General features: G+C 44.2%; 1 protein-coding gene across 1 annotated transcript in view; it reads right to left on the reverse strand.

The window, feature by feature from the left end:
• The window catches only part of LOC123764571 (zwei Ig domain protein zig-8-like), a 263096-nt gene extending 258425 nt beyond the window's left edge, over positions 1-4671 (reverse strand). Inside the window, exon 1 of the mRNA XM_069314671.1 lies at positions 4600-4671. The gene's annotated coding sequence lies outside the window, so the exon portion shown is untranslated. The remainder of the gene's footprint in view (positions 1-4599) is intronic.
• Positions 4672-6000: the final 1329 nt, after the last annotated feature.

Consider the following 6000-nt stretch of genomic DNA (forward strand, 5'->3'; position numbering starts at 1 on the left):
TAATTTGGGCCGTGTTCTCGCAGTATCGTGGCGTTAATTATGGTCAGCCATCCGAGGAAAGGGGCACTCAGGTGGCGCCATCTGTTGGCCTGCTAACAAGACGTATCACAGGTGATCAACTAGGCTGGAGCTTCAGGCTGATATGTAAGTGATATCAAAGGAGAGAGCTAAGCCTGTAAGGCGACGATACACTGATAACAACAGGTTATATTGTGTTGATTCTGTTTACTGTTACTGTTACGAACAGGGGGCCCCACTGTTTTCTAGTCATCCCGATACACACCTTTTGTCGGTGTCTTACATTGGTCTGGCGTTAGTTAATGGTTTACCTGGTTGATGGGGTTTTGGGAGTTCTTCTACTGCTCAAGCCCGGCCCGAGGCCAGGCTTGACTTGTGAGAGTTTGGTCCACCAGGCTGTTGCTTGGAGCGGCCCGCAGGCCCACATATTCCTGCTTGATGGGGTTCTGGGAGTTCTTCTACTCCCCAAGCCCGGCCCGAGGCCAGGCTTGACTTGCGAGAGTTTGGTCCACTAGGCTGTTGCTTGGAGCGGCCCGCAGGCCCACATACCCACCACAGCCCGGATGGTCCGGCACTTCTTGAAGAAAACAATCTAGTTTCCTCTTGAAGATGTCCACTGGTTTGGTATACCCGGCCCTGCCAAATGGGTTACATCAGACTATTCTGTTGGTTGCCATTTTACAGGTAAAGGACAAAGGATAGGGATCTGTCTTTAATCTTGGACAGGTAACAGAGACAATCAGTGATGCCAAGTGCTGCCATTCAGTGAGGCTGCAACGTTATCTTGAGATGCTTCAAGTACCCACAGATCATCTTAACGTGTTTTGATAAGAAACAATACCAAAGTTCAGATCAATTGACGATTCTCTATATCTGATAAGTATATACAAGACAATGCATATGAATAAGTAATTGGGTACTATCTATCCGTATTCGATTGATTGATTGATGAAGATTAAGCCACCCAAGAGGTGGCACGGGCATGAATAACCCGTAATGCATAAATTACCTACCAAATAAAGACTACATTAAGCCTTTAACCAGCTTCGTTTCCTATCAGCATTCACAGGTAAAAAAAAACACTTCCTGAAACACTTGTCCCATAATCCCAAACACACACACACATTGACGGCTCAGAGGCGGGACCAAAGAGCCAGAGCTCAACCCCCGGTTGGAGACTCGTAGGTCCCCTTTCCCGAGGAAATCATCATAGCTTCATCATTCTGGTAATGACAAGCGGGTATCGGAGGAATGATCAAGACCTATTATTTGCAAAGCGATTTGTGTGTGTCACACACACACTCATTAGTCCTACCATCTGGGGAGATACAGCACGCTACTCTCTCATTACACCAGCGCCAAGTAGCACAGGAACCGTATATTTACAGTAACAGTTCCGATCCTGTGCCAGGTAAGTCCACTACGGGCTCACCATACCCCGTGCTACTTGTAGCTACTGGGGCAGGTAAGTCCACTACGGGCTCACCATAGCCCGTGCTACTTGTAGCTACTGTGCCAGGTAAGTCCACTACGGGCTCACCATAGCCCGTGCTACTTGTAGCTACTGTGCCAGGTAAGTCCACTACGGGCTCACCATAGCCCGTGCTACTTGCATCTACTGTGGCAGGTAAGTCCACTAAGGGCTTACCATAGCCCGTGCTACTTGTAGCTACTGGGGCAGGTAAGTCCACTAAGAGCTCACCATAGCCCGTGCTACTTGCAGCTACTGGGGCAGGTAAGTCCACTACGGGCTCACCATAGCCCGTGCTACTTGCATCTACTGTGGCAGGTAAGTCCACTACGGGCTCACCATAGCCCGTGCTACTTGCATCTACTGTGGCAGGTAAGTCCACTACGGGCTCACCATAGCCCGTGCTACTTGCATCTACTGTGGCAGGTAAGTCCACTACGGGCTCACCATAGCCCGTGCTACTTGCAGCTACTGGGGCAGGTAAGTCCACTACGGGCTCACCATAGCCCGTGCTACTTGGAACTTTTTGTTCCCAGTAGCTGAATTTAAAACAACAACAACATCATCTATATATTATGGCTAAAGGCTACTTTACTCTCGTGTGTGAGACTTTATGCTTTTCCAATGTCTCTCCCAGAGCGACGGTCTCATTTACTGCAGGTCGGCGTTCAATCCCCGACCGTCCAAGTGTTTGGGTACCATTCCTTTCCTCCGTCCCATCCCAAATTCTTATCCTGATCTATTTCCAGTGTAACATAGTCGTAATGGCTTGGCGCTTTCCCTTGATAAACAAATCCACAAGGGCAGTGACGAGGATTCGAACCTGCGTCTGGGAGCATCGCAGACACTGCCTTAATCGACTGAGCTACGACAGGGTAAAAGGGTTGAAACCGAAGTTCTACTGAACTTATTTGTTCATTTGATGCATCACGTTAGTGTGATCTCTGTGTGTTCCCTTGATAATTTCTTCTTCAAAATGATGAACAGAGTGTTGAACTCGTCCGTTCCGGCTCACATTAGCATATATAGTCCGGAATTACTTGTGGCCATTAGATTAGAATTGGCAGTGAACATAATAGTTCGATAAATCAAATGTCTCGTTAGAGAATTATAAAGTGTTTACTAGTCTTTTAAGGTGAAAATGTACAACGAGGCCATCTGAGCTGGCTAACGAGGCACTTGGCAAACCATGGTGCCAGAAGTGCCAACACATGCTCCAGGCACTGGGAGGGGCTGCGACGCAAGTGAGGGGTGCCTGCTTAACCAGTGTCATGTTGGCTTATCTTGAGGTTATCTTGAGATGATTTCGGGGCTTTTAGTGTCCCCGCGGCCCGGTCCTCGACTAGGCCTCTACCCTCAGGAAGCAGCCCGTGACAGCTGGCTAACACCCAGGTACCTATTTTACTGCTAGGTAACAGGGGCATAGGGTGAAAGAAACTCTGCCCATTGTTTCTCGCCGGCGCCTGGGATCGAACCCAGGACCACAGGATCACAAGTCCAGTGTGTTGTCCGCTCGGCCGACCTGGCTTGCTTGCATTAGCAGTCCCCCGTGGCGCAGTGGTAAGACACTCGCCCTGGGATTCGCCAGCGATTTGGCCTGGGTTCATATCCTAGCGAGGAGGATTAACTAAGCAATCAATTCTTAACTGTACGCCTCTATTCACCCAGCAGTAAACGGACACCTGGTTGGAAAACAATTTGGCGGGTCGTATTCCAGGGAAAAATTCAGATTAAGGACCTGGCCGAAATGGCTTTAAAAGAATAAATGTACCTGTTGTTGTTTAAGATTTGCTACTTGGAAAACAAAAATTCCAAGTAGCACGGGCTATGGCGAGCCCGTTAAAATGTACCTTCTTGTATATAACCAATCTAAAAAGTAAACCACAAAAAATCATGAGTGTCCTCCCTCATACTCCTGCCCGAATATGACTTGGGGGATTGAGCGAGTTTCTCCTCATACCGCTGAAACAATTATGGAAACCTGCGCTTAATTAAGTGATGATTAACAACAATTAATATTTGTACGATGGACCTAAATTATAAAAGACAATATCTGTATAAATAATGTCAGCCATTAATTAATTGCTATATTAATTGCTATGTCAATTAATATAGGAAAAATATAGATAACGAAAAACTAATAAAATATTACTAATATTTAAATACTAATAATTAAGTGTAAATAAATAAGGTAAATAGGTATAAGGTGTAAATAGGTAAGTTGTATCTTGTATATTCTCAGAGCTGCTCAATTTGTGGCTACGCCTTCTGCTCTGTCTAGATTTGGTTACACCGTCAGGCTTTCTTAGAAGTGGTTATACCTTCAGACTTTCTTAGATTTGGTTACACCTTTAGTCTTACACAGATGTGGTTACACCTAGAGGCATAGCCAGACGTGATTAGGCCTTCGTGCCTATCCATATGTGGTTACACCCTTTGGTCTGCGGTTACACCCTAGAGGTAGACTACACCCCGAGGCCTACCAATAGGTAGGCTACACTCATAGGCCTATCAATAGGTGTGCTACACCCCCAGGCCTTCCAATAGGTAGGCTACACCCTCCAGGCCTACCAATAGGTAGGCTACACCCTCTAGGCCTACCAATAGGTAGGCTACACCCTCCAGGCCTACCAATAGGTAGACTACACCCTCCAGGCCTACCAATAGGTGTGCTACACCCCCAGGCCTACCAATAGGTAGACTACACCCTCCAGGCCTACCAAGAGATGGACTACACCCCCAGGGCTTCTAAGAAGCTGCTACACCTACCCAACATCACTGACGATTTGCATCTCAAAAGTTGTAGAAGAAAATTTCCATAACATCCACACAAAACATCAGGGAAAAAAAATAATAGCGAAATAAAACGTAACTCAAAGATAACCTGATATCACAGACGATTTAATAACTTCCTTCGTTCTCCACAAAACGTCACATATCAACCACTGACACAGTTACACAGTTGCATTCCAAAGGTCTTTTCTCTCGTGTCACAGCTAAGATATTTGCACAGCATTGACAGAGACGCACACAGCATTTGAGACAGATTTCACAGTCAGCGGCAGCCGTCCCCCTAGTGTTGACAGGCGTGAAGGAACAAGGATACTGACAGGGAAAAGTGACCAGTGCTCAAGCAAGGGGGGCACAGCAAAGCGCGCACGTCCGCTCCTCTTGCACTCCGGGGGGAAACTGAAGTCTCCAGCTCTCCTCCGACTCTCTCTCTCTCTCTCTCTCTCTCTCTCTCTCTCTCATACGTGTGCCCAGCGACGTAGATGCATTGAACGCCACAATCTTTTCCCTTTTATTCATTTCCTTTATTTATACCAATTTTATTCGCCACACAGTTTCTCCCAGACCTCCACTACGCCTGGGCATGACGGTAAAGCAGGGCATCGCCGGTATTACTAACCTTCTCGCTGTCATATGCACAACATCACAGATAAATCCCTCATTGCTGCCTCAAATGGCTGAAGCCTCCACCGCTAAGTGGATTAATTTGAGTTAGTCATTTTTAATTACATTTATCCTTATTCAATTATTCTATATTTTCCTTCTATATTTCCTATATGCTGTCAGTGAATGCAAAACTCATTCATGTGTCCTCCCAAATTGGTCTGGAATATATATATATATATATATATATATATATATATATATATATATATATATATATATATATATATATATATATATATATATATATATATATTATATATATATATGACAGTGTCAGACCACGGAGGAAAATTGAAACATGAATTTCCTTAAGTACTTTCGTATATTAATACATCTTCAATCCTTCTGAAGATGTATTAATATACGAAAGTACTTAAGGAAATTCCTGTTTCAATTTTCCTCCGTGGTCTGACACTATCACATTTTTAATCACGTGTTTATTTTCATGATTTACACACACACACACATATACATATATGTATATATGTACAGTGATACAATATTAAATACAAATATATATAAAACATACATTTGTATTTACTTGGAAGATGTATAAATAGTTATGCCGTATTATACATTTTAATCATCAGGAGCAAAATCGTAAACCAAAAATTGAGCCCGAATGAAATATCATTTTAAGACAAGACAGAATAGCGAGTAGAAAACTGAAATTTTAGCTCCACAAACATTCCAGATGCATAATACCTGACCCGGTCTGACCTCGAACGACAGAACACACGAAGTACCGAAATGAGCCACAAGAAAATGAAATATTGCGCTTCAGAATGAATAATCAAATGAAATGAGCTAAAAAAATGGTTGCTTTGGAGGCAAAGTGGACTCAGAGCATCAAATGAAGATGTAACAAAGTCTAACAGCCTTGGTTACTTGAGAGGTGGGACCAAAGAGCTAGAGTTAACCCCACAAAAAAGAACAGTTAGGTACATGTACTTGTAATAGACTCACCTGGAGTGTTCTACCTGTCTGCTTGTTAACCAGTCACCACACTAAACAAATGAAGTATAATCACAGTGTATTTTAGGTGAAACTGCACT

This window comes from Procambarus clarkii, chromosome 79 (assembly GCF_040958095.1).
Source record: "Procambarus clarkii isolate CNS0578487 chromosome 79, FALCON_Pclarkii_2.0, whole genome shotgun sequence".
NCBI classification, from domain to species: Eukaryota; Metazoa; Arthropoda; class Malacostraca; order Decapoda; family Cambaridae; genus Procambarus; species Procambarus clarkii.